Here is a 22,083-nt window from a genome sequence, read left to right as displayed (position 1 = left end):
GGTGAAACAATTATTTTAGTGCTATAGAAAGGTGTTGCACAATCATGAAAATTCTTAAAAAGCAGAAAACGTATGGGACACCGAAGTAAGCATAACCATTATCAAGTAATTTACAATAGAAAACAATGAAAAACATATACAAAGACAAGACTTGCTTAACCAAACGCAATCCAGATCTAGTTACTGCAGACACCCTTGAAATTATTCAGTTGAGTTTTCTCTGCACCCCTATAAACCAAAAGCATAATTTAAAAATGTAAATATGACAATTTTAGTCTACAAAAATGTAATAATAATGGAAATAACTGAAATGTATTCTCGTTCCGTTGGCTTATACTACTGAAGTTCACAAAATCCATGAAAACCAAGCCATACAAAATCCTAAAGGAAAGCAATTTTCAGTGACAAAATATGTTCTGCCATGAAAAACCTAATTTTAAATAGGTACAAAAAAATATTGCACATTTGGAGGTTGAGTAGGGAAAGTTGTAGGGGGTAAGGAGTGCTCTGAAGGCCCCAAATAAAGTGGTTGAAATTTGCGCACTGACTTTTTGTGAATTCAAAGGTATTTTGGGAACTGACCTATGTACTAATAGGTCGGTTCACAAAATGCAGAATCACAGTAGGTTGCAATTCAACCTATCTCATAAATATTAATTAGGCAGGTTGCAAATTGTAACCCAATACGATTCTCAGCCATGGCAGGGATGGTGGCCTGGGATTAATTTTCCTTAACCCCTTCAGTGCCCATGACGAGCTGGACTCGTCATGGGCTGCGGTGGCGCTGTGCCCATGACGAGTCCAGCTCGTCATGAACTCCGCCCGCTAATGCAAGGCGCGGCACTGGGCGGGGAAAGGGGCGGGCATCCAAGGGGTTAAAGGAAAATGGGATGGATTTAAATAAAAAGGAAAGGTTTTAAAACTATGTTTTTTTACCATTTACAAACAGTAAGGGGTCCGTTATGAATGGGTTAACACTTCCTTTCAGTAGTCTTAAAATGATAATGTTCTGTGACAAGATTTCAGTCACAAAACATGAGTACATACCAAAAGAAGTAGCTATTTGGAAGGGACTCTCTAATCAACCCCCTCCCAAATAGCGGTTCTGAAAGGTTTCCTAAAACCATTAATCAATTTGGTAACATGTTACCGACTCGCTAAATGGGTTTAGTACATTCGAAAAACACTGCTTTCCCTACAATTTGCAAGGTTTAAGACCAAAAAATACATTTGTGCATCTGGTCCATGGTACCTTGAATAATGCAGTGAAGTAGATCAGATAAACAGTGATTTAATTTATCTTACCTTACTTTAAATCTCCCATAAAAAAGCAAGAAAATCTAATCATACTTTCCAACTAAAAGCACAATCCATGGAAAACTAACCCTAAAATCACTACAAATATTGAATTGAGGGTTATCTGGGACAACTTTCTACAACAACTACTCAAAAAAGAAAATAAACACTCCTATTAAAAAATTTGCAGAAAACTCATTGTTATCAACTTTGGGTGGTCGGGACTCTGACCCTAACCTGTATACGTCTCTCAAAGAAACCATAAAAAGTGACTGAAACATCCAATCCAAACTCAAAGAAGTCGAAACTAAATGCAAAAATGCTAAGATGCAAGCTGTGACCTAAAATATAAAAAAAGAAAGTATACATTGATGGTCATTTCAAAGATTGAACTATAACTCAAAATGTGTTAAAAGTATTGTATCTTGTGAAGCGATGATAAGAAAATTGAAAACTCAGCTTATTTACTGAAGCTTATTTTGGTTTCATATATCATCATCATCATAATACTTTATTTGATTTTTGTCACATAAAAATCATAAAAGCATACATATAGGTATATAAAAGTTACTAATTAATTTTTATTTTCACTGATTCAAATCCATTTTAAAACATTTTCACGATTGACAGTTTTCTGTTAAAATATTAATACATTTGTAAAATATCTCTCACATTTCATTGTTTCTAAAGGCGATGAGATCAGTAATCCAAGATTGAAATTAAAAACATTATAAACGTTTTCCAAACATTTTCAATTATTCATATAAAAAGTTAAAAAGTAGTTGAACCTTCATTCTTACATTCTAGTCTCTTAGCGGTCGTCAGAGAAGAAGGTTACAAAACCACCATGGTATTACAATCAAGGGAGTCTAAGTCAAATTGTTTTCTGCACTTGATTGTTTTCTTCAGAAATGAGGCAGCATTGCTTATTAAATATTTATTATCTAGAAATTGGAGTGCAATGAAGGCTGTGCGGCATTGTCGCAGACCCCATATTTTTAAAATGGGCTTTATCCACTTTTTTCTTAAGTCCTGATAAAAATAGCAAAATAACACAACGTGTATCGTTGATTGAGAAGACATATTATCACACGGACAGTTCAATACATTTTTGGACCAATCATTAACCATTGGAAAACTAACCAACCTATGAAAAACATTTAACCTAAAGCGGGTAAGGACAAATCTGTCATACCCTTTTAAGGTATATTGAAGGTATGGTTGAATATTAAAAGAAACGGTTATCAATTGGTTTGATTGGACTGTAGGTTTTAATGCCTCATTCGCAAATCTAATGCTCTTAATGTGCTGCATACACTGTTTTTTTAATTCTTTTCCTGAAATGGCACAGATTGCCGGGTGGTTATAATAATATTCCGGTTTTCCAAGATCAGTCATAAAATCTCTTATGTGTCTCATCCAGCCTATCTCTAGGGTATATTCTTGTTTTAGGCTATCTTGCAGTACCAACTGATTAAATATGTTTTTCTGTGACTTCCAAATCCGATGCCATAAGACGACCGGTTGCACCTAATATCGGTAATGTAGGGCAATTCGGTATGACAAATAAAAGTAGATGTAGTTCTAGGCACGGCCAGTAGGTACCTAAGAAATGCATTCTCCACTTTCTGTATTTCTGATACGTTTTGATGGCCCCATAGCCCTGCCCCATATGTTGCTACAGTTATTCATTTTGCTTTATAGATCCTAATTAATTCGGTTGGGGGCCTCTTGCCCACTTTTTGTGAAACATTTACAAGAGCTGTCGTGGTTCTCATAAACAAAAGCTTCCTAGTTTTAATAGCTTGACCCCAAGAACCCTTATTGTCAATTAATATCCCTAAAGAGGGGTAGGTAGAAGTAGTCGCCAACTTCTTCCCATTTAAAAAAATATCCTTCTGCTTCTTACCACCCCTGCCACAATTCATTACATAGGTTTTTGTGACATTTATTTGTAAATCTAATTTCTTCATGAAAACGTTGTAGGATTCTAGTGCCTGTTGAAACGCCAATGGGGTCCTAGCCATAATAACGGCGTCGTCCGCGTATAATAATACGCGTATTGGCCGTCTTTCCAACTGGGGTAGGTCCCAGCACTCCTCCAGCATTGCCTTTTCTATTTGTGTATAGTGTAAAAAGGAAGGGTGCCAGGACACACCCCTGTCTTACGCCTCTCTTCACCTGGAATTATGTTGTACATTCCCCATTAAGCCCGTAGTGGACGCAAGCTTTTGCGTTAGTGTATAGAGCTTTCAGAAAATAGATTAAGGGAGCCTCTACCCCCATTGTCACTAGAATGCTCCACAATTTCTCATGGGTAACACAATCGAAGGCGGCGGAAAGGTCGACAAACGCCAAGTGTATTTTCCCCTTCCTTGCCTTCGTATATTTACCCATAAGTATAGACAAATTAATCCCTTGGTCAATTGTACTCAACCCTTCCCTGAATCCAAACTGAAGGTCCGAGAGAATATTTTTCTCCTTAGCCCATTGTTGTAGGCGGTTAAGCAGTATCCTGCCTGCTACCTTCCCGGCTACCTTCCCCAATGAGTCCAATAGGGAAATGGGTCTGTAGCAGGCTGGATCCTGCCTATATTGATATCAGACCATGTTTCAGTTAGTCCCCTCATGGTGGCAGTGTTTAGGATGCAGGTTAGCAATGGAGCCCAAAGATCTGGGTTATGCTTATATATGTCCACAGGGACACCATCAGGCCCGGGGGCCTTATTTCCCTTGCTCGTGTTCAATGCTGTTTGAACTACTTTTAAGGTAAAGAGGACGTCTATCGGGTAATTTACTACTTCATTAGCCATTGTGGATAAGGTATCTTGGCTATCAACAACCACCTCTACCTATCCGAATTTTTTTTTAAAATGGTCCACCCACTGACTTTCATCAATTGCTATTTCAAATGAGGGCTTTCCGTCGGAACTAAAAAAAGGAGATCTAGCCACTCACCAGAAAGCCCTACTGTCTTTTGTTAAGCTGGCCCTATGCACATCCTCCCAGATGGATTCTTTTATTTCTTTTTTCCGCAATTTTAACGCTTGGGTATAGGCCTTCCTGCTCCGCTTTATATATGTCTTATCTTTGTTATTATTATGGATTGCTTTTTGGAGTGCAGAATGGGCTTTCGTGCAATCTGTGTTAAACCACCCCTTTTTCTTTACTGTCCCCCTTTTTATCTCTACTTTCAGGCTGTTTTTTATTATTTCTGTTATGTGTAAAAAGCTTTTAAGGACCATCTCCTGTGATGTATGTTTGTTTAAGCAATTCATTATTAAATCCAGTGCCTTCCCGACCACTGACCTTGTTATTTTGTCTGAATCAACCTTTTCCCACTTCAGTGAATAACCATTGACTTTATCGATCTCCAAATTAGTAAATGTTTGGGCCCGTTCTTTATTAAAACTTTTTACACAATATCGTCACAGTTAGTGGGAAGTGATCACTAATGGCTATTTTATGCACTTTATATCCTGTTATACAATGTGGAAAACGAATCGAGAACAAAATAAAATCTATAATAGAGCTCAAGCCTCTCCAGTTAAAAGTCTGTGAAAATGGGATAGGGGTGAAACCAATGCATTAACGAAACCCAACACTAACATGAATAGGCTCTCGTTTAAAGCATTACCATAAACACTATGCGGGAAATTAAATAAATTACAATTTTCCTCATCCACCAATCCACACGTTGTATCGTTATTATGTAGACATATGGTGGTATTAAAGTCCCCGCCCCATACAATCTGGGCTGTCCCCGAGTTTGAGTTCTGAATTTTTTACACTACGTATCTGTAGTGAATGATGATCATTGAATCCAGGGAGTTGATAAAGTATATTTATTTTAAGTAGATGTTACAGGAAAAGAGTACATTCATTAAGTAAAAGTAAAGGAAATAAAAACCCCACCAGGAGCAGGATGGTACCAGCTGAGCCCTAACTCTCAACTGAAATCCTAGAGCTCTGCAGCATTCTATTACATCATCATGATGTCAACATTCTACAGGGCTAGGCAGGAGACTATGGGGAAGGAAGTGTGGAGTGCAGTCACTACACAACTTCCCCTTTTACAATATCAACAAAAAACATCAGGCTAAAAAAATGCAGTAAGAAGAAGACAAAGTAGAGAAGAATAAGAAAAACACTAAAAGAAAGAACAACAAGAAAAGAACATCAAGAATGAGAATAGGAGAAAGCAATAAAAGCATAAGTGAAACAGGTAAGTAACACATGAACAAAAAACTAGAAACATGAAAGAAACACTGCTAGGGTGCACTGAGAAGGACAAGAACTAAGCCAGGAAGAAAGAAGAAAGACAAACAAGGATGCAGGAAGGAAGACAGGGCATCTTCTCCTTCAACGACAATATAGGAAAGAAAGAGAGGAAGAAGGACGTAAAGTAACACGTATAGAAAAACGTTCAAGATACAGCGAGGCACACCAGTTGGCCATACTGGAATGGATGCATGAACCAACGAACGCTGAGCGATGAAAAGAAAACAGAACAAATAAAAGCAAGAAACTTACTCCAACAGGAGAACATAAGAGATCTCCAACACATGAATGAGAAGGATGAGGAAAAGAATTACACCCAACAGGAGTAATAATCATAAATGAATTAAAGGTAAAATCTTAACTTGCCAGAAAAATGTCAGAAAGAAAACTTTGGGCAAAATTGAACATAACCTGGCATAACTTAAGAAGAACATTCAATAACAGGAGTTCTGTGCACCGAACCGCTGTGAAAACTCATGAGTGAACATAAAGAATAAATATTAAAATGCAGGAGTCGACATCCTAGAACAAGAAATTTTCATAGAAGTATGTGAAATGAAACATTTCCTAAAATAACACTTGTGAGACAATACACAGTGCAAGAACTTAAGCTAAGGTGTGAAGAATTCTGCAAATAAATAAGCATTCAAACAAGCATAGTAAATTAAATGCATCATCAAAAAACGAAGAAAATGTGAACAGCTGTTTGAAATAAGTATAGAAAGTCATATAAGACATAACAATAGGGATAGATAGAAATTCTTGAATGAAATATGTGCAGAAACACAACATGCATCAACTAAACGAAAGATGCAGACATTCTGAAAACGAATGAGTAGTCAAACCTGCGAAGAAAATCCATCATTAAGGAAAAAATTGAAGAACATGAAAACTCTATGAAATATGTGTAGAAGATAAAATGGGAAAGAAACAGAAGCGTTTCAAAATTTCATTTTAAAAGAGTTTGCAGGTAAAAGTCATTGTACGTTTTGAGTTAAAAGTAATAATATTAACAGTGCGTGCCAAAATAATTGTAGTGAATGATGATCATTGAATCCAGGTAGTTGATAAATTATATTTATTTTAAGTAGATGTTACAGGAAAAGAGTACATTCATTAAGTAAAAGTAAAGAAAATAAAAACCCCACCAGGAGCAGGATGGTACCAGCTCAGCCCTAACTCTCAACTGAAATCCTAGAGCTCTGCAGCATTCTATTACATCATCATGATGTCAACATTCTACAGGGCTAGGCAGGAGAGTATGGGGAAGGAAGTGTGGAGTGCAGTCACTACAGTATCTTATTTGATTCACGGTATCTTCCACCTTTTCCTTGGCAATGTTGTTGTAAAAGTTTCCAATAATTGCAGATTTATAATTGTCCGTATTTAATGTCATAATTTGATAATTTGGTTCAGACGCTATGAAGGAAATTCTTTTTATCGACAACATATTTGAAATGTATATACTTAAGCCACCCTTTGGCCTCCCAAAATTTGATGGGGTGGCAGTTGTATGGTAGGTTTTAAACCCATCTATATGCATTTCTCTAAGCGCCCAAGTCTCTTGCAAACAGAGGATATCAGTTTTCCTAATAAAGTCTAAGAAGAGATCGTTAGAGAGTTTAGATGATAGGCCCACTATGTCCCAAAATGTGATCTTAAAATTTCCATCATTAACTGTTGGTATTCTTTGGATAGGGCACTCGTTTTCCGATATCCTGACCTTTCCTGGTACACAATCTAGTTCCTCGTTGCTATTAGGTAGTATAGTGTGGTCAACATGTTGATCTGATTTATTTTGCCCCTTTCCTTGTACACTTTCATCGTAGCCTGGAGTAAGTTCCTCTAGATCCTTATAACTAGGTGCCAAATCCTTACTCACGCCATTCTTAAGATTAGTGAAGAAAGATGTTACCGGATGACGTAGTCAATCTAGTTCCTCTAAAGGGGGTAGTATTCTAAAACGATTTCTTACTGGAACATTATATATGGGCTGTATACTGCCCTCAGACTGACGTAGTTTCTCTAAATCAAGAGATGGGCGATAGAAAAAACCTAGGGGTAGTATATTAATCCTTCCCTCTAGCATATTGTTTCCCCCTTCCCTCAAGATCATTTCCACTAGCTGTGGAGTACGGAATGTTAAAACCACACAGTCACCAGCAAGATATTTCTTATCTTTGCCTACCCATCCCACCCTACGTGCCATTTTAAATTCTTCAAACATTCTGGCCGTAGAGCCTACTTTTGTGCTTAGCAAATGCAATGACTTATTTCTAAGTGTTTCACGTGTCTCGTTGTCTTGCAGCCCTTGCTGCGGTACATTTGCGAGCACAACTGTAAAAGGAGTGCAGGCTGGTGGTAAATCCAGATGGCTTAATTCTTGTGGGTGATGGATGGGTTTCAGGCTGCATTATTTTTAGTTGGCCTTGGGGTAAGGATTTTGGATTTAAATTTTTTAGATGGAACAAAAGTTGACGCAGCATGCGATTTAGTATAGCGTGTATTTATATTCCTACGCATGTCCCTGCCCTGGTCTTCTCTCACTTGGTTTCTTTCTGGCTCCCTATAACTACTCGCTTCGTTCTTACTATGTTGTATTCTAGCTTGTGGTCTGACTTCTTCTTCTTTTCTAACTAGAAATCTTTCTAACCGAACCTCTACCTGACTTAACCTATCCTCAATATTCGTAAGCGCGCCTCTTAAATACAGCTCTAAGCTTTTTATAGCTGTAGTTAGCTTATCCAAGTCATCATCCCTCTTGCTTGTCTTAATCTTTTCTCCCTGCTCGGAAGTGTTCCTTGCAGCTACTTCTTTTAATCCCACTGTTTTATTCTCTAATCTATTTTGCTTATCAGATGTTACTCTTCCTGCTATATTTTTTCTTGCAGTTGTTAATGTCCCTGTTACTTCTGCCTCATTTCTTTTTTCCATGGGTTTCTTAACTGGCCTTTTTTTCCTTTTTTGCGGGGGTGAGGTAATTGACTCGGGGTCACTTATTATTCTTTCATCTATTACCCCTTGAATACAGCCATTCGATGGTATAATGGCCAGTAAATCGTCACTTTGTGAAATTGCCTGGGCGGAAATTTTGTTTTCTGGGTTCTCTCTTACTACTGATGAACCTGCGGCTAATGTCTGCTCTACCGATGTTATTTGCTTCTAAATTGCCCCCATCGCCACAGTCAAATAGGTCAGCAATGTTTGTTTTTTGGGCTTTTTAACATTTTTTCCAGTCAATGGATCATTTGTTTGTGCTTTCCTTTTACCCATTATAGTTTATTTACTACCTATTCCCTAGGTGCGGTTATACCCTGCCCTACTTCTCTTCACGTCAGGTGACCCTGCAATACGGTCAATATTGCTCTAAGATGTTCGGGCCCCGTTTCTCTTAGATCATAAGGACGGAAGAATGATTTTCCTTATGAAGCATACATTTCAATTACACACAGTAAAAAAAATGTATTCAGTCCCACCGCCGTTTATATACTTGTAAAGTTCCTACCGCATGTCCAATAAGAATGACGATTTTCACAATACACTTCCAGAGGACTTTCATTAGTATCCAAGAGAGTTGGCCCAGCCCGGCCTCTGACGGACCCTGACGGGCAAGGACGGGCCTGCCCTTGGCCCGGGCTTTGCCCGCGCGCGTTCCGCATCGCGGGAGGCCCAGCGAAGCTTTATGCACCGCCGGCTGGCACCCAGGTGTTGCGCAGCTCCTACCGTGAGATTCGATGTGCCCCCTGAGAGTTGTGGTCCGGGGCAGTCCACGATCAGGATCATGTGCAAGGTATGGGCGATGGCAATGGTGATTTAGCAGCCGTGATAGTGGTCCTCTCAAAGGGCAGGATAATTTTAGCAGCAGTGGCAGTGGCTGTAAAAGATACTTTGAGGCGTCCCGCGTCGCGGGAGGCCCGGCAAAGCTTTATGCGCCGCCGGCTGGTGCCCGGGTGTTGCGCGGCTCCTACCGCGAGATTCGCTGTGCTCCCTGGGAGTTGCAGTCCGGGGCAGTCCGCGATCAGGATCAGGTGCAAGGTATGGGCGATGGCAATGGCGATTTAGCAGCCGTGATAGTGGTCCTCTCAAAGGGCAGGATAATTTTAGCAGCAGTGGCTGCTGGGGAGGTGGTCAACTGTTGACCTCGCCTTTTATATATTGATGTTAGCACGGGTATTTATATTATGGTCAAAGCATCTACTGTAGTGTTTTTCAGTTTTTTTGCAGGGGATATTAAAGGGCGTTAAAAGTAGGCATTTCTTTGCGGCGATTTTCATGGGAACAGGAACTCAGGGGCTGATTACGATGGCAGAGGGACCACCACTGACAGATTGGCGGCGGCGGTCCCACTGCCATAGTAAGGTGGTTTTCCGCCTGCCATATTACAAAGCGGGCAGAAAGACTGACCCCCCATTGTCCAGATGGGCGGATTCAATCCGACCACCCATCGGTACAACCGCTAGTCCCTGCATTTTGGCTGTAGGGATTATGATATATCCCGTTCCTCCAGTCGTTCTGCAGCAGTCAACCTGTCGCAAAACGGCTGGTGGAAACGGATTTGGGGTCACAAAGCGGGCTCCCTTTATCTCCTGGGTCGGGGACATGCCCCAGTACATATCCCTGTACCATGTGGCAGGCACCGCATGGTGCCTGCCACGTATGGCTGGAATATGTCAACACCCTATTTTTGTACTGCGGCATGGGCTGCTAACTGCATTGCCTCCGCAATACAAAATATAGAGAATGCGCCCCTATGGTGGCAGTCGTATCATAATCTGGTATGTGGGACTGCCGCTTTGTAGGCGGGTGGTCACAAATACAACACGATAGCGGACGGACTGGAGTCCGTCCGCCATCGTAATCAGCCCCTCGGTGTTGTTTTAAAAGGTAGACTAAAAGGTCGACTAAACATCGAAACAGTACAAGGTTATGTGTATTCACCTCACACTTTGTAGATGACATCAACTAAATTGAAATCAAAATCAGTGCAAACCAGAAAATGCTACTTACAAAGTAGTGGATCAAGTTCCAATTTACACCTACAGTACCCTCTCGAGCCCAGTAGAGAATAAATAAGATTTAATGTGAATTCTGCATTTATATTATAGTACTTGAGCAATTTAATGAACAATACTGTTCAGTAGCACAATAGTTTTGTGTCACTGTGCTCCCCCTGTGCCACAGGAAGTACACTACTCCAGCTGATGCTCTGTAGATTGAAAGTTTGAGCAGCCAATCAGAAATGCAGGCCTTCTATACCTTGACAGGAACCGCTTCATAACAGTTCCTGTCAAGTTACAAAACGTTTGGTGGATGGCCAACCGCCATATTTTAACAAGGTTTCTATTTTTCAAAAACTCTGCAACAGCATTGAGTCAGGTCGGTTATGCTGTTCCAGCTGACAGATTCCACATTCACTTGAGCGTCATCTTTTGTAAATAGCACTGAGCATTAGATAGCAGCTCTTTGCTTAAGGCAAAAACAGAGCATCAGCTGCGGGGTGCTGTACTATTTTCAGATATTTTTAACAATACAGTATATTTGTTTTTCATTTTTAACTATTATAATAATTTAATTTAACATTCTTTCATATGGGGTCCTATTTTAATTTCCTATCCTATTATTTTCTATGGAAGAATGTTAGAGTACCAATGGCTGGCCATGGATGTTGCTGGACGTTCCATGGTTTTTTTAGTTGATACTTGCACACAGATTTTGTGATTAAGCAAAAAGTAGTTAACTTACTGTAAAGTGTGATTTACTTAAAAGTGTAAGTTAGCTTTGTGACTCAGGCCTATTATGTCTTGTGTTTATTTAACTCAGGGCTGTCTGGTGCATGTTACACAGGCTTGCAGGGACTCATATGAATAACCGCAGGTCAGCTCCTCTGTTTGCAGCTCCTACAAGGCTCGGCACTTGGCACAACACTTGGCATTTTACCATGATTGGGGGCAGGAACAATTTCTGTACCTCAGGCCTGTCCTTTTTCCTATGCCCATGGGCATTTGCATGCTAATTAGAATAGGACATTCTAATTAGCCATGCATTTTTGTGCCAAGTATCCATGTCACTTGTATACACAGAAAATGTGCCATGGTCATGCCTTATTGCTTCAGGTTATGGCATTGGACAATGCACTTTACCCTTGCCCACTGAGTCTGTTTTTATGGCATGAACCATGCCACAGGAGCGCAATATGGCCTCTGCCCATTACCCATGCCTGCAGTACTCACCAGACTGTTTACATTCCCCCTACCAAGATTATGTGACCCACCCCTCCTCCATTCCCGTAGTGCTTTGCCTGTGGCCAATATGTAGGCTCAGAAAATGTGCCCTGAGTGCTCACAGGTTACATGCACCGGCCATGTCCTGTGGTTATTGAGCATACAGCATGTCTTAAGACTATATCCTTTGCCTTCTGCACCTGTAGGACATGGCCATAAGTACTGGGTGCAGGGTTTCTGTGATCGAAGGACTTGCATGGCTTGATATTTTTGCAATCTACTTTCTAAAGCTTTCCTATTGAAATTTGAATGGACAATTAACTTTTGGGACCTTATGACTTCATTCCTGTGACCAACCTACAACCTTTGTTTTCCAAACCAACTTAATGACAGAAAATGAAAAGTTAGGGGTCGATTTACAGATATTTTATTGAATAATGCCTTCTCAAGCTACGTATGGCAGGTATTACAACAAGCACTGTTAAAGACAAGAAGCCTCACACTTTGACTGCTAACTCAGACATATTGGCTTTGCTAGTGCTTTGTGCTAGTTATGTTTAGCATTCTAAAAATGCCTTTTGTTGATGCAGTACAGCATTGGCAAACAAAGAAAAAACGAAAAATAGTGTATATCATCACTCATGCTTGCCCATGCATCTTTAAGATATGGCGGTCCAGCGTGACAACATATTTGCTCGTGCATCACCAAGCCTACACAAGCACATGGCTTGACCTGGACCCCATTTGGGTTTTATTTACTGTTCCAAGATGGTAGACCCCAATCATGGATTAGTAAACAAAAGCACATATTTAAACCTGTGCATTTTGTAAAAGGAGCAGCCTGGCAGCAAATTGCATCAGCTGGACTTTCCAATACTTTTTTTAGAGATCATGATAGGAAGGGGTGGGGATCAATGGAGGAGCGGGTGGAAGAAAACGTCAATGCAAAGGGGAGCACTGTGGCAATGGGAAGGAGGCAGAACAAGGGAGGAGGGAATAAAAAAAAACATCTGAGCAGAGATGGACGGCGGAACAGTGGATGACCTAGAGAGGAGGGAGCAATACAGAATACACAGTCTGGATTTGTTCGGGGAAAACAGCCCTGATGGAGTGAATGAAAAAGCACATGCACTCCCATGGAGTGGTGGTTAAAAAATAAAAAAGTAGTTATGTGAATGTGAACATGGGAAGGATACAAGTCATCCAAACAAAAGGGTAGGCATGTTATATTCTAGGGGGGAGACAAACACATGAAGGGAAGAAAGCCATTGAATCAAAAGCAAGCAAATAAGACTGACAAGAAAGCCAACCAATGGTACGTTACTTAAAGCGTCCACTTTTGGTATTAGTACCTCCACATTAGGTCTTAAACAACAGAGAGCCAAAATCTCTCTACATCCTAGACATAACAGGTTTGTAGACATTTAGGGGCCTATTAGGATGGTGGGTGGACTTTTGTTTGCCCGCCACCCTAGCGGTGCTGGGACCGGCCGCCAGTGGTACGGCGGTCCCGCACCGGCAATTAGGATGCCACCGCCATCGTGGCAATGGCATCCTCTATTCCCAGCATTGTGGCGGGCGGTGCTCACAGCACCGCCAACCACAATGCTGGGAATGCATGTTGTGCATTGGCATGCACAAGGTGACAGGCACCGTGAGGTGTCTGCCACTTTGCCCATGCCATTGCAGATGCACCCCCCACCCCCCAACTTCCTGGGGGCCCGCTACGGACCCCCAAAGACAAAGACTGCATGCCTTTCCGTGTCATAGCATGTGTCTAGGTCATTGGGTGCATGTGTGACTACAATTTTTCACTGATGTTGCTAAGGTTGCAAATTTGAAAAACATATAAAGGCATGTTTTGATCTTCTCTTTATTTATTTATTAAAGCTGCTATTACTGAGTGCCTCACCACAATGGGTGGTCAATAGAACCAAAAACAAGAGCAACCCATATGTCCCTGTGAACTGGGTATTTTGCACTAAGCAATAACAATGTCCACAAGGAACTTATTTGAAATAGCGTATTTGCAATGAGGAGTACAAATTTATATACTCAAAACCGAATTAATCAGAAAATAACATAATGATTTAAATTAAACTCGAAACAGTAACCTGGGTAGTAATTTACTTCAGCCGAAGTAAAATTAGTTTATTTTACAATTAACAATTTATTTATAGAAAACAATTAAGGTCACAGATTTTTTCAAATACTAATAGCACATTTATAGAAGTGAAAAAGTGAACCCAGTGCAGTGATCATAGCCTTCAAGGTGAAAATTAAGTGAAAAGGAATTCAAGGAAGGTCTTAAAAGCAATGAGAGGCATTCAACAATAGCATGAGTCTATCTTGCTCTCTCTTAGTTTGTGTCGACGGCGTTTCAACCCGCAATGTATAAGGGGTCTCTTCAGGACAGTATCTGGGGACTGAAAATAAAAAATGGTGTGAGTGCCTATAGTATATTAAAGCCACCCGTACAGGGTATTACACGAATGCAGGTTACCATTTCACTCACCTAATGATAGTTTTGTATTCCACAATTTGTATGGTGTACCACTGGTTGAGGCAGGGTTGGAGGGGACTTTTATCAATTCAGTCCTGTCTAATTAAAATATTATTATCATTAGTTCTAGTCACGAACTATAATTGTTCAACATCACAAGACAATATAATATTGTCAACAGACAATTCAAGGTATTAATTCAAGACCTCTCTCAGTTAGGACTTAATTCATAATTACGTGGTCTATCTCGTTTTGGTATTGTTTATTGGTTGCTCTTGTTTTTGGTTCTATTGATTGCGCAGATAGTCTGCAAGAGCATTGACATATATTGCTCAATACCCATTTGGGGTTGAATTAAATGTGTGTTTGTGTTTGTTTGTAACAATAATTGTCTGGCAAAGTATTTTCGAATATTGTTGAAGTGTTACTGACCTACTTAGATAAATTACATGAGCAATGACAGAGAGAGAGGCTCCCCTCTACACTGAAGAATATATTGCTAGAGTCACTAGTGGCCTTTCCCTGTTTTCTACTTCTACACCAGCCCCCATTGGTAATCCTAGATCAGTACTGATAGACAAACTAGAACGTGCAAAGAAAAAACATGTACGTACTGAACTGCATGCACGTTTGCTAACGGAATATCTGAGAGCAGGTATTATTCCTCAAGGACTGATTGTCAGGAATGTTCCTGGGATATTTAGAGATGACAATAAATTCAAAGGAGGATTTTCCAACATTTCAGTGACATGCTCTAGACATTGGATGGTATTAGGGATAGAAACAGCTCTGGAGCACAGTAAACAGGAATTACTTGAGATTGAGAAATTGGAAAAAGAATTAATTGGTTGTGATAACCTAGAAGAATCTAAATTGGCACTTGATAAGTTGAATAAAACCATCTATGATTTTAATTGTTTTGAATTAAAAAAGAAGGCAGACAAAGTGCAAAGGGACACTTCTTACAGTAAGGAAAAAGCTTTTCCTTATCTACAAGACCAATATTATACACAACCCCAACAATATAAGAAAAGTGTGACATGGGGCAGATATAAGAACAACAACCTTATTGGCTTCTCGGATTCCTCTGCTGGATCAATATCCTCAGACGACGGCGGTGAGGGCCCTAGTGGTGTCCAAAGAAATCAACCACCACCCTCCCTTCAACAACAACCTTTTTTAGGTCAGGTACCGAGGGGCAGAGGCAACAATCGGAACCAAAGACGGAATTGGCACCAGTTTGCAGGAGAAAGGCAAACGCGGCGCCAGTACTATACATGGGGGCCCCAGGGTCAGTAGGAAGTATACCAAGAAAGGAACAACCAGTAACACATATTCAAGATTCTATATGTGACCAATTGATTAATTCTAGGAATCAGAATACAGAAAATAGAGATAATATGATTACTATTTTTAATTTATCTGCTCATCAATTGAATGTCAACGAACTATCACTGCTGAATAAGGGTCTATCCTATGTTCTGACAGAATCTACTGATTTCTTTAAACTACAGACTGAACTACATAAATTCTTCAGAACATTAAGACTTAGGATATTCTTTAGTGATAGAGAAACTCTTGCCCCTGATCTAATGAGATCAAATCTGAGACCTAAATCGGTATTCTTTCCTTCAAATAACATGATGCCTCCAGAAATCTTGGCATTTGAGAAAGGGGTCCTTGCAGATATCTTGAAGTTGAAGAATAAGAAAACATACACACCATTTAACATCACAAAACCTGAACGAGAGGCCCTTATCAAATTGAAAAAGGATGAGTCGATTATCCTAAAACCTGCGGATAAGGGTGGTGGTATCGTTATCCAGGAAAGAACGGACTATGAAGCAGAAATAGTCAGACAGCTAAGTAACACCAATCACTACAAAAAACTACCACGTGACCCAATTACTCAAATTCAAGGGAAAATACTTTCTGTAACAGTGAAGGGAGTAGATGAAGGATTCTTAAGTAAATCAGAATTCGATTATCTAAATAAGAAATCCCCTAGGACACCAGTCCTGTATAGTTTGCCAAAAATTCATATAGATTCCACCAATCCCCCTGGCAGGCCTATCCTTTCTGGCTGTGGGTCAGCTTTAGAACCACTAGGGAATTACATCAATACCTTTATTAGGGACTATGTACCTAGTCTACCGGCATATGTTAGAGACAGCACATATATGATTAATCTGATAGAAGGGATTGAGTATAACCCTATAGATGAGAGGCTGATCACTATGGACATAGAGTCGTTATACACGAAAATACCCCAATCAGAAAGTATGGAAGTAATTAAGGATATTTTGAACACCCGCCCAAGACCTGTGGTGGTCCCTACTGAATTTGTAATTGACCTCCTTGAAATAGCACTTACAATGAACTATTTTAGATTCAATTCCACATACTACCAGCAATGCTCAGGTACATCGATGGGCGCAATTTTTGCGCCCAATCTAGCTAATTTGTATGTTGGCGCCCTGGAAGAAAGACACATCAATAACGCCTCCAATCCATTCTTTAACAACATAAGATGTTGGAGGCGTTATATTGATGACATCTTTTTTATTTGGAAAGGTGATGACTCTAATTTGGATTTGTTTATTAAATATCTTCACGAGTGTCAGTCTGCTTTGAAATTCACATACAACTGTGATAAGGAGACAATTCCTTTTTTGGACCTCAAGATTAGGCATAGCAACAACCACCTGAATGTTACCCTCTATCGCAAGCCAACAGACAGGAATACCCTCCTTCAGTATAAGAGCTTTCACCCGAGGGCCTTAAAAGATGGGCTCCCATATGGCCAATTTTTAAGAGTAAGAAGAAATTGCACAGAGAAGGAAGATTTTTTCAAAGAGGCCAATATATTGAGTATTAAATTAAGGGAACGGGGATACCCTAAGAAATTGGTCAAAACAGCGATGAAACGAGCATGGTACAGTCCCCGTGAAATACTCCTAGAAAGAACGATCAAAAAACCAACCACACAGATGGTATGTGTTACCACATTTTGTCCTCTTAGCACACAAATTCAAAAAACTATTAAAAGACACTGGCTTACCTTAAACACCCTTGAAGTGTGTCAAGAACCCCCTATGTTCTCCTTTAGGAAAGGTAAGAATATAAGAGACCACTTGGTTCACTCTGACACAAGTATTATTAAAACCAAAACCACTATTAATGACCTTTGGTCTTTACCACCAGTTATTGGCCATTTTAAATGTGGCAGCTGTGTCGCATGTAATTTCACGACTGAAACAAAATTCTTCTCCCATGAAAATATCACACATACTCTACATGATTTCTCAAACTGTTCAACATCTAATGTGATATACTGGATCTGGTGTCCTTGTGGATTGATCTACATTGGGCAAACCACCCAGCCAGTAAAAGTCCGAATCTGCCAACATCGCAGTAGGATCCGCTGCTTGACAGAGAATGCCCCTCTGGTGGAACACTATAAGGAAAAAGCTCACTCATCGGATGATATCAGGTGGCAGGTGATTGAAAAAGCTAAGTTACCTACCAGAGGAGGTGATTTTTCTTTACTACTACAAACCCTAGAGTGTAAATGGATTGACAAATGTCAATCGACGATTAGAGGTCTGAATAGTTTAGAAGAATGGCGAAGATTCATTAGCCTCCACTGAAAGAGCCTAGACATATAAGTTCTGAGTATGGGTTTGCTCTGTCCATTGTGTGTTTTTCCCTAATTGGCAGATACTGTGATCTATAATGAATCCCTTGTTATACCATCTGTACTGTAGTCTATGAGTGTACATATCTGTCAATGGGTCAGATTTGAAAGGAAACAGAAAATAAACAATATGTCTTATGTCAATAATTGTTTTGAATGTCACTATTGATGAATTAAATTGCATAAATATTTTTTAAAAAAACTGTATATCATATTCCTTAGCTAGTTTTAATGTGAGAGAGTGGTTCTCTTCTCAATGTGTGTGGGTAGTAGGCTCTACCGCACACCAAGTAATACCTTGCATGAACGGGCTTGCTTTTTCTCCTATTTTGTGTTGACATTAGCCTTTCATTAGTATGCCCGCAATTAGTTTGATTTTCCTCACTAATTGGTTCGTTATTATGTGGTTGGTCCTATAGTTCCTAACACATATCCTTATGTGTTAGTTTTAATCCAAGAGTGTCCGTAACAATGATTAAATATTGCTCAATTGGTTGATTGTTCCATCAATACCAGTTTAGGTACAGATATTCTAAGATGGCCGCTAAACTCTCTATCGAGTGTTATTTCGGTTTTGAACTGAAGGCACTGATGTGAAATTACGTCGTACATTATGGCCCTTGAGACCCCTGACTGTTACCTCCTCTATGGCGAATGTGCTTTTTTGTCCAGTGTTGAACTCTAATGTAATAAGATTAGGCACATGTTTTTAAGTAAAATTAATGAGATTCTAGGACTTCTAAGATGGCCGCAGAGAATTATCCGTTCTTTAGACGGGCGCATGCGCTCGAATTCAGCCCTCGTCTATTTCTATCAGTACCACGGTGCATTAGGCACTGCTTCCTGATGAATTGAGACGCTTAAATCGTCGCGGTAACGGATCAGATATTAAGTAAGTTTACTTACGCGACCCGCAACAATAATAAGTTTAAGTCCCCATTAGTCGATCCTCAATTGCCTATTAACATTGGTTGATGACAATTCTGTTTTTTCAGCCTATTACCCTTGCTGCCAACATATCCTGGACGAGTGAAGATCACTTGTACACCTATACATGTGAGTGTTGCCTCCATGATTATGGTAATCGGCACTATCGCACTAGAATAAACAATACCAAAACGAGATAGACCACGTAATTATGAATTAAGTCCTAACTGAGAGAGGTCTTGAATTAATACCTTGAATTGTCTGTTGACAATATTATATTGTCTTGTGATGTTGAACAATTATAGTTCGTGACTAGAACTAATGATAATAATATTTTAATTAGACAGGACTGAATTGATAAAAGTCCCCTCCAACCCTGCCTCAACCAGTGGTACACCATACAAATTGTGGAATACAAAACTATCATTAGGTGAGTGAAATGGTAACCTGCATTCGTGTAATACCCTGTACGGATGGCTTTAATATACTATAGGCACTCACACCATTTTTTATTTTCAGTCCCCAGATACTGTCCTGAAGACACCCCTTATACATTGCGGGTCGAAACGCCGTCGACACAAACTAAGAGAGAGCAAGATAGACTCATGCTATTGTTGAATGCCTCTCATTGCTTTTAAGACCTTCCTTGAATTCCTTTTCACTTAATTTTCACCTTGAAGGCTATGATCACTGCACTGGGTTCACTTTTTCACTTCTATAAATGTGCTATTAGTATTTGAAAAAATCTGTGACCTTAATTGTTTTCTATAAATAAATTGTTAATTGTAAAATAAACTAATTTTACTTCGGCTGAAGTAAATTACTGTCCAGGTTACTGTTTCGAGTTTAATTTAAATCATTATGTTATTTTCTGATTAATTCGGTTTTGAGTATATAAATTTGTACTCCTCATTGCAAATACGCTATTTCAAATAAGTTCCTTGTGGACATTGTTATTGCTTAGTCACCACAATGGGTGGAGATGTATGTGGTGGTCAGTTCTTTACACTTTGGATAAGCCTGACATGAGCAAGATTATCATATTTATCTCTTTTTTCTCCATTTAAGGCATCAAATTACATGTTTCTTCTTTGAGAGGTAGGCCTCTCCGTTTTTATTAATAAACCCCTTATATTGACAAGGTGTTAGGGAAAAAGGGAGTCTGTGATTAACCCTGACGAATGCACAAGACCTTTTTAGGCTACGTAGTAAGGGTAGAAACATGTTGGTTAGACCCCGGGGTAGGCCGGGAACATAGGAGACATATCATACCCCATAATTACCTAGCAGTATTTTTAATCGTACCGAAGATGCTATAACAATAAAGGACACTTTCGTGGGAGCTCCAGAGGTACTTTTAGATAGTAACTGGACTAAAGCTATCCAGAAAACAAAAGTAATATCTAAGAACCTCCTCTGGATAACTCAACCCCAGGTTGAATCTGCATTGGAAGATTCTGTTTCGCCTTGGTAATTCCCCTAGGCATTGGGATAGAAGGACACCACACCATCTTTTGTGTTTTGTGGTATTTTGAGAGGCAGCTGTGGGCCCCTATCAACCTCTTTTTCACTGTTTGTCTTATACACAACCTTTTATTTAAACAGCCCCCTGCCCTAATGGGCTACCCAGGGCCTCCCGGAGGTCTGACATATGGAATAATAAAAGGGGAGTTTAAGGCTTGGCAAGGGGGTTTAAATGCCAAATCAACATGGCTGTTTGAAACTGCACTCAAGCTGCAATGGCAGACCAGAAACTTGTTTTGCAGTAGTACTTATGTAGGTTGCACAATAATTACAGCAGGCCCACAAATAGCATTACATTTACAGGCCCTGGGTATATGGTATACCAGTCTACAAGAGACTTATAAGTAAATTAAATATGCCAATTAGGTATATGCCAATCAAACCATGTTAAGAGGAGTGAGCACAAGCACTTCAACACTGGTTAGCAGTAGTTAAGTGCACAGAGTCTTAAGGCCAACAAAAACGAATTACAGCAAAAATTAGTGGTAAGACTGGCAGATGTAACAGTTCCATTAACATTTAAAAGTACTCATCCAGTGTTTTCTTGCCACTCTATAGTTATGCAATATACTAAGTATGTACAATATAAGGGCTGAATTTCAAGTTATCTATTTGTCCTACAGATGCTGCTGTATGAAATGTTTGCATTTCAGTGCGGTATGTGAAATGCTCATCTTCATTTGCCATCCGCTGCTGTCTAAGAAATGTTCTATTTTACATTTGAGTTCTAATGCTAAATTGTCTCATGGCCTCTGCTACTACATGATCTGTCTGCTGCCTCCAATCTGCTCTGCTCTACATCTTTCTCCTAAATGTGAACTGCTGACCCAATACCTGGGTGGAGCACACCTGCCACAGCTAACACCAGACCGAAATGCTGGCTTTTAGGGACAAGTGAATGGTCTAAAGATTAAGGCAACACCAACTTAGTAATGGAGAAAAACGCTGAGAGGAGATGGTTTTCCTGTTAAACTTTATGTGAAATATGTTGACATCCTAATTCCTAGACTTAAAGCAGTGATGCTGCGATCCATGTATGAGCTGATAGTTTTGTTCCCTAAATTGGGCCAAGAAATGAGAGATGTTGACACGTTTCAATTACTGTTAATACTAAATGTTGTCTACAAGATTCTCAGCAAAGTGTTAGTGATTGCCATCAATGATCCACATACGCAGAAGCACATTTATATCTCGCAGTAATACATTGCCTACTATTAAATAGGGGTGGGCGGAATTTGCGAAAGTGACTTTCGCAAATTATCGCAAAAATGTAAAAAATCTCCGCAAACACGCGGAAATATCGCGAAGATGCGGAAGTTTTTTTCCCGCCCGTTTGCGGTATTTTCTGCATGGTCGCGGCTCGCCAACTTACCCATGCAGTTGCTCGCGGGCACGGCCATCTTGTTTTCACTCTTCTCGCGTTGCATGATCGCAAGAAGAAAGACGTGATCGCGCGACCAATGACATTACTGCGGGCGCGAACTGTAGCAAATGGCTACCAACAATCCAACATCTCGTGGAGAACGCGACCGGATCGGGAAAACTTGTCGGCGAACGTGGGGATTCAGGTAAGGCGATCGCATGCAAGAATGTATTATTTTACAGCGCGAGCAAGAAACAAATTATCGCTAAGC

The sequence above is a fragment of the Triturus cristatus genome, chromosome 5_1, assembly GCF_964204655.1.
Source record: "Triturus cristatus chromosome 5_1, aTriCri1.1, whole genome shotgun sequence".
In the NCBI taxonomy this organism is placed as follows: domain Eukaryota; kingdom Metazoa; phylum Chordata; class Amphibia; order Caudata; family Salamandridae; genus Triturus; species Triturus cristatus.
Note: the sequence above shows the minus strand (reverse complement) of the source record.